This window comes from Salvia splendens, chromosome 5 (assembly GCF_004379255.2).
Source record: "Salvia splendens isolate huo1 chromosome 5, SspV2, whole genome shotgun sequence".
Taxonomy (NCBI): Eukaryota; Viridiplantae; Streptophyta; class Magnoliopsida; order Lamiales; family Lamiaceae; genus Salvia; species Salvia splendens.
In genome coordinates this window covers 37,395,491-37,401,952 of record NC_056036.1, presented here as the reverse complement: position 1 = coordinate 37,401,952, position 6,462 = coordinate 37,395,491, and the positions used below count along the sequence as shown (strand labels likewise).

General features: G+C 42.5%; 1 pseudogene; it reads right to left on the bottom strand.

Moving 5' to 3' along the window:
- Positions 1 to 2,124: 2,124 nt before the first annotated feature.
- On the bottom strand, positions 2,125 to 4,657 carry LOC121804235 (annotated as a pseudogene).
- Between the last annotated feature and the right edge of the window lie 1,805 nt (positions 4,658 to 6,462).

Genomic DNA, 6,462 nt, shown 5'->3' with positions numbered 1-6,462 from the left:
CCACACCTCAATAAATTATTACACCTTTTATTATTATAATAAATTCAGTATAAAAAATAAGATTTACATTTTACTGCCTTTTTTCACCGACTATAGAATATGAGCACCCTCTATTTTTTCATCTCCTCGTTTCATTTTTATGTCTATATCTACAATTTTTGGAGCTATGGGTTAACTTGCGATCCGGCGAATTTGGTAGCGCATTGTTGAATTATTAATATAATTGTGTTTCTTTTTCCACATGCTCTTTGAAAGCTTGTCCATTTGCAATGTAAAGGAATTTGTGTTCCCTTATCTATGCTGATTATATTTTTCTTGATTTCCTTTGGTTTCCAGTGCTAACTTTTGTTGATGGTCATTTTCATCGATTTTCATGCCTGTGTTTCATGATTATCCTGATCATGTTGAAGAAGCATCTTTCATTATTTTCATCTTCCTTTGGGATCAATAGAAATCGCTAAGATGTACTCCAGTAAATTATATGTTACCAAAGGTCTTGTATAGGATGATTCTTGAGTGAATAAGCAATGTTGTGTACTCCTATATGTGTAATCTTATAAAATTATTTTGCAATCATAATCATGTTAAGAGCATCCACATCCATGCTCATGTATATCGGCCCGGACCCACATTATTTATTCTCTACTCTCTGCTCTTCCGCAAGAGCACAACACTCACATCCATGATCTTCCACAAGAGCATGCTCAAGGATCTCATCATTCTATTATTCAATTTAAATACTTCAATTACTAAAAACATTTTCACAATATTAAAATGCATTAAAAGTACCCGAAATACTATTACAAATTACTAGTAAAAAATTAAAATTACATAATTAAAATCCTAAAAATTAAAAATTACATAATTAAACTCATAATAAAAAAAATTTTGAAGTATGAATGAGAGATAATTTGATGTAAAAAATGGATGATGAGTGTGAGTATTTATAAATTATGTTGGGATAAATTTTTTATAAAAAAAATTGAAAAAAACGTTAAAGAAAAGGCTATATTTTTGGGATTCTGAAATTTTTTTTTTCTTTTTTCCGGATTATTTTCAAATTTTTATGAATTTTTTTTTAAAAATAACGGAATTAAAACGAGCCCAATCATGAGGTGCCATGCGTGTTCTTCGGCACGGCGGTGCTCTTGCTATCGAGCAGGGCCGTGCCGTCGGCAAGAGCATAGCAGCGAGCAAGGTACTCGCCGCGCCGACGGGTGCTCTTAGTTAAGAGCAACGCTGCGGATGCTCTAAGAATCGATAAATGTGTCGCATTACTACATACTTTTCTGCGGAAAAAGGATTTGGAATTTTATCAACACATTGCGCACACACTACACGTAATTTTGAATTGCATATAATCTACACACAATTAGTTAGTAAAATATCCCATTACGTGTTTTATGGAGTAATTTATAAGTACATGAGATTCTTCGTCATTGTCAGTTTCTATGATAGTTATAGTATATATTTTTTTGCTATAGAGTCACTTTACTATAAAATTTGTAAAATTTTAAATGCACCACGTTATTTGTATCCAATCTACAACTATGACATGTATAATTATTTTGTACAGTATGTAGAGTAGATTCCTGTTTAAATCCTACGTGTGTTTGATCTTATCGTCTGTATCAAAATAGACGCCTATGACATGTAATTTTCTTATTATTTGTATATTCCTAAATTCTAATTTATTTTCATTAATGTTGATAAATAAAATTAGAATAACTTGCTGAATTTAGAGAGATAGAAAGCATAGGAATTGTAAGTTTTTAATTAAAGTAAATTCCAGCCCTGTTAGGAAAAAAACGCTAAACGTTGTTTGGTTTGTGTCGGTTGAGGTAGTGTTTTATGATGGTGAGATGATATTTATTTTATCTCCATTGTTGGTAAATAAAAGTCATAAGCTGGACCACAGGAGCCTATATATCAATCAAAAAAGATTTCCCAACATGGTCCAAACCTAACCTACTAACGCCAAATCCAGGATTTTTAAAGACCATCTCACAATGGATACATATCCGATCTTCGACCACAAACATTAATCACTCAACCGTTAGACAAATGAATATTCGTGACATAAACTATATACACAATAACACAACCCATGAACCATTATACACATACAACCACAAAAAAGCATTGCTAATCATGAGCTCAAACTCAATTCCATCAAACAGGGATGCACACCTATTTAGATAGATAACAATGTCAAATACCCCACAGTTTCATCTAATGCAACCAATATATACCGCAAGCTCAACTGCAAACTAAAAACAAGAGTTGATTGTTTGAGCATTTGTGCTTTTCAGAGTGCTGGCAGTGATGGATTGATGATCCGATTGCAAGTAGAGGCGTCGTGCAGAGGACTGCTTGCAGTGCTGCTGTTTGAGAGGGACGTGAAGGCAATCCTCTGAAGAACCCTGGTGGGAGACGAGTCCAACCGGGGGCTGTCGCATCTGTCAATGAGGTTTAGCTGCTTCGCGTCACTAGTGCTCGTTGTATTGTGGAGGACCTCCCCGAGAGGACTGGGCTCCCACGAGATATGAGCCCAGTTATTACTACTACTCTGCCCATTGCCTAATCCCAACCCCATCTCGAGCTCCCCTGATCCCGGGGCAGAAGATGCCATCGCAAAGTCCGAGGGGATGGAGATGGAAAGCTTCGTCCGGTGCACGTCTCGGTCGGGCTGGTCCATGAACTGGCGGAGCTCACTCCGCCTCAAGGGATTCACGAGCGAGTCGGTGTACACTAGCCCGAACTCATATATTCCTCACTCTTGGTGTTGGGAGTCTTTGGGTTTGATTTTGGAGAGAGTGGTGGTCTGCTCAACAACACTTCTGCAAATGGAAAGGGATGTATCAGTGGAAACTATACGGCTAAATTTTCTAAATTTCGAGTTTGAGATTTGGCGAACCTAGTGGCGGTGAGCTTTGCGGAGGGGCCGGATTGGCCTTCCACAGGCTTTCTTGAACGGTGGCGGCCTCGGTTCATGTGGCGCTCGCAGTACTTATGATCCATGATCGCGTCCTGCGAGCACCGCCACTTTTTTCCATCGGTTCTCCGACACCGACCCGGCTCCGGGTCAGTGTTGGAGAATCCCAGATGGAAACCATTCCATCCCACTACTCATAAAAAAATGTAAGTTAGTTTGAGCTAAAATTAGTGAATCTCAGTTTATGTGTATAATAAACCAACTCAAGAGAGAGAGAGGTTACCAGGATTGGATCTGAGGACAGAGAAACCAGCAGCTTCAAAAGCTTTTCTAATGGGATTGAGGAGATGAGAAGGAATGGGAACATTAGCAGCGATGTATTTGTAGATCAAGGCTTGGTGCTCCAACTCCATCCATTGTGATGGGGTGAATGGCCCTCTCAAACCATTTATCCCTGTCCACACACACACTCAAAAAACTGTGAAATCTCGAATCCCTTTCCTTTGTGCTGCTAGTGTATCATTCAGTCTTAAAATAACAACAGTGAAACCATACTTGCAAACATCACAACTTACTCTCTTCTCCAACAGTGCAAAAAAAGTGCCTCCAAAATGGGAAAAAAGGATGTGAAGCATAAAACCGTCCCAGCCGTGGATTTGGAGTCAATCTCCCCCGCCGTGGGCATCGAGTCCAACCCTTCCTTCATCTCAGTCGTGGAGGTCTTCTCCAACGCCCCCACCTTTTCAGCGGAATCTGAGTCGCTCCGCATTTGGAGATTACAAACCCAACCTCGACGCGCTTAACCAGCCGCGTCCGGAGTCCCCTTTCCAATCCAGCCAATCGCCTTTCACCGAAGCACATCAAGACGCACTGAATACTATGATGGGTCTACTCAGTTTCGGCGTCCCGGATACGGCAGCAGCACGGGTGGCAACGCCTGTTCCGACCCGAGGCTCTGGCGGCGGCGGAGGTGGCGGCGGCGTCAACGATATGGGCGGCAGCCGTGGCTCGGGCAGCAGCGTCGGCAGTGGCGGTGGCGAGGGCAGTAGCGTCGGCGGTAGCGGTGGCTCTGGCTCCAAACGGGGCAAGCTCTACACCAAAGCGGAGTCAATTGCCGTGGCGAAGGCATGGGATGCCATCACATCGGACCCCATAGTGGGCACCAATCAGACTGAGGGGAGCTTTTGGAGGCGCGTCTTGATGGCATACGACGAGTTCAAACCCGCCGGCGCCGATAAGCGCGACCCAGAACAGATCCGCAAAAAGTGGGGTAGGATTCTGCTGGCTACCAAGCAGTTCGCGTGCATATACCACAACAACCTTCTCCACGCTGAGAGTGACCGAAGCGGGACAGACGTGATGGCCCTGTTGATGGGCCAATACCACACAGATGGCTGGCTGAAGTTCACAATGTGGGAGGAGTATCAAATCCTCGCGGATTGTCCGAAATTCAAGGCCATCTGCGCGCAAGAGGTCAATACAGCTCCTGGTCCGAAACGTACAAGGCACAACCTTGTCGGGGACTACAGCAGCGGAAGCGGCTCGCACTCGTTCGAGCAGCCCGATGAGCAAGTCGAAGAGCCAGCCGCTACACACACTAGGCGAGGACAGCCCCCGGGACAACAGGCCACTATCCGCAGCGCCAGAGGGGCTAGAAGTGCCTCCCGTCAGCCGTCGGCCGCGTCTGGATCTCGCATCCCCCAGCCCGCCCCAATCCCACATCACATGGTACAAGGTCCTCACGAGGTCTTGAGGGATAACATAGATGTGCAGTTGATGCTCCAACTGCAGGACGTATGCAGCAAATACGTAGCTACCGATGACCCGTACGTCAGGAACATCTACAAGAAGCTCATCACTCGGTATGAGCGTCGGCTAGGGTTGGCTGATGACGCTCCTGGGGAAACCGCGGCCGGCAGCAACGAGGGAGAAGAAGAAGAAGAAGAAGAAGAAGAAGAAGAAGAAGAAGAAGAAGAAGAAGAAGAAGAAGAAGAAGAAGAAGAAGAAGAAGAGGAAGCCGACTCCGACACCGAGTAGACGGTGGCAGAGTTTTTAGTTGTATTTTATTTTAAATATTCATTGTATATTTTTACCCTTTTGCAATACAACGAATATTCGACCCCAATTACCTCGTTTTCTAATTATTTACATTGCACTGATTTTAATTATGCTTGATTGAAACTAAAAACATTTTATAATGAAAATTGATTATAAAATTTGGGGGCTATTGCAAGTGTCCACCATAGTGGCGGAAACAAAATTTTAGGGCTATGGACAAAAAAATTAGGGCTATGAACAAAAACTGGGGCGGGGCTATTGGGGTGTCCGTCTTATAGTGGACACCCTTAGGAGAGTAGAAAAGGGGGGAATCGGCAGTGGTTCTTGATTGATGTTTGTCAAAGGAAAAATTATTGGGGAGAAAGAAGGTCTGAGATAATTAATGTCCATGTCTCAATACCGTCTCATCCCGTCATTATTTATGGTTCTCACTGCACTTTTTACCTCATCTCTTAACTAAGAGACAACACAGGAATCCCTCTATCTCTTAACCATTTCATCTTAACTATTTATTCAATTTCATTTTTTATTTTTATTTTCAACAAATTCAATTAATAAAAACAAACTTCATTAAATAAAAGAAAATTACAATTTAAAATTCTAAAAAAATAAAAAAATATATATAATTAAAATCATAAAAAATAAAAAATGCATAATTTAAAATACTAGAAATTAAAAATTGCACACTTAAATTATAAAAACTACTCCACCGGTGTATCATCTCCCGAAGGCGGTGGCGGTGCACCAAATTGAGGTGGAATACCAAGTTGTCCCGCCAGATACGCAATGCCGGCAAGATGTGCTTGATATTGGGCAGGAGTCATGCGGGAAGTGTCAGCCATCGTGGCGGTGAAGTACATGGACATTAGGGAGGCCGGCGGCCCTTGGGAGCCCGCTTGGCTTGATTCGCCTCGGCCCCTCCTTGCGCGAGCTCTAGCCGCCTTCGTCGCCTTGTTCCCTTGAGGCCGACGTCGTGTACCAGAAGAGCCCCCTGCATCGGATGTCGTGAACTCAGCTTCTAGTGAGGCGTTGCCTTCCCCGCCCTCACTAGACGAGTATTGGCTACCCGTCGTGTGCTTCGTGCGTTTCGAGCTCGAGCCCGTGCTGGACTCGACACCGCCAGCTAGGAGTGGCAAATCGTGCGTGTTGTGTCGTTATCGTGTCGACACGATAATGACATGACACGATAATAACAAACACGAACACGACCCGCTACCCTCAGGCACGAACACGACACGAACCCATTGACGACACGAACCACTTCAGAGCAACACGACACGATAACAACACATATATGACACGACACAATAACGACACTATAATAATAATATTATAATATATTAATATTATTTCTAATATTAAATTTAAAATTTAAAATTTAAAATTTTAAAATAAACAATAAAATAATAATATTATAATATATTAATATTATTTCTTAACGTGTAGAATGAACAGTGTCGTTATCGTGT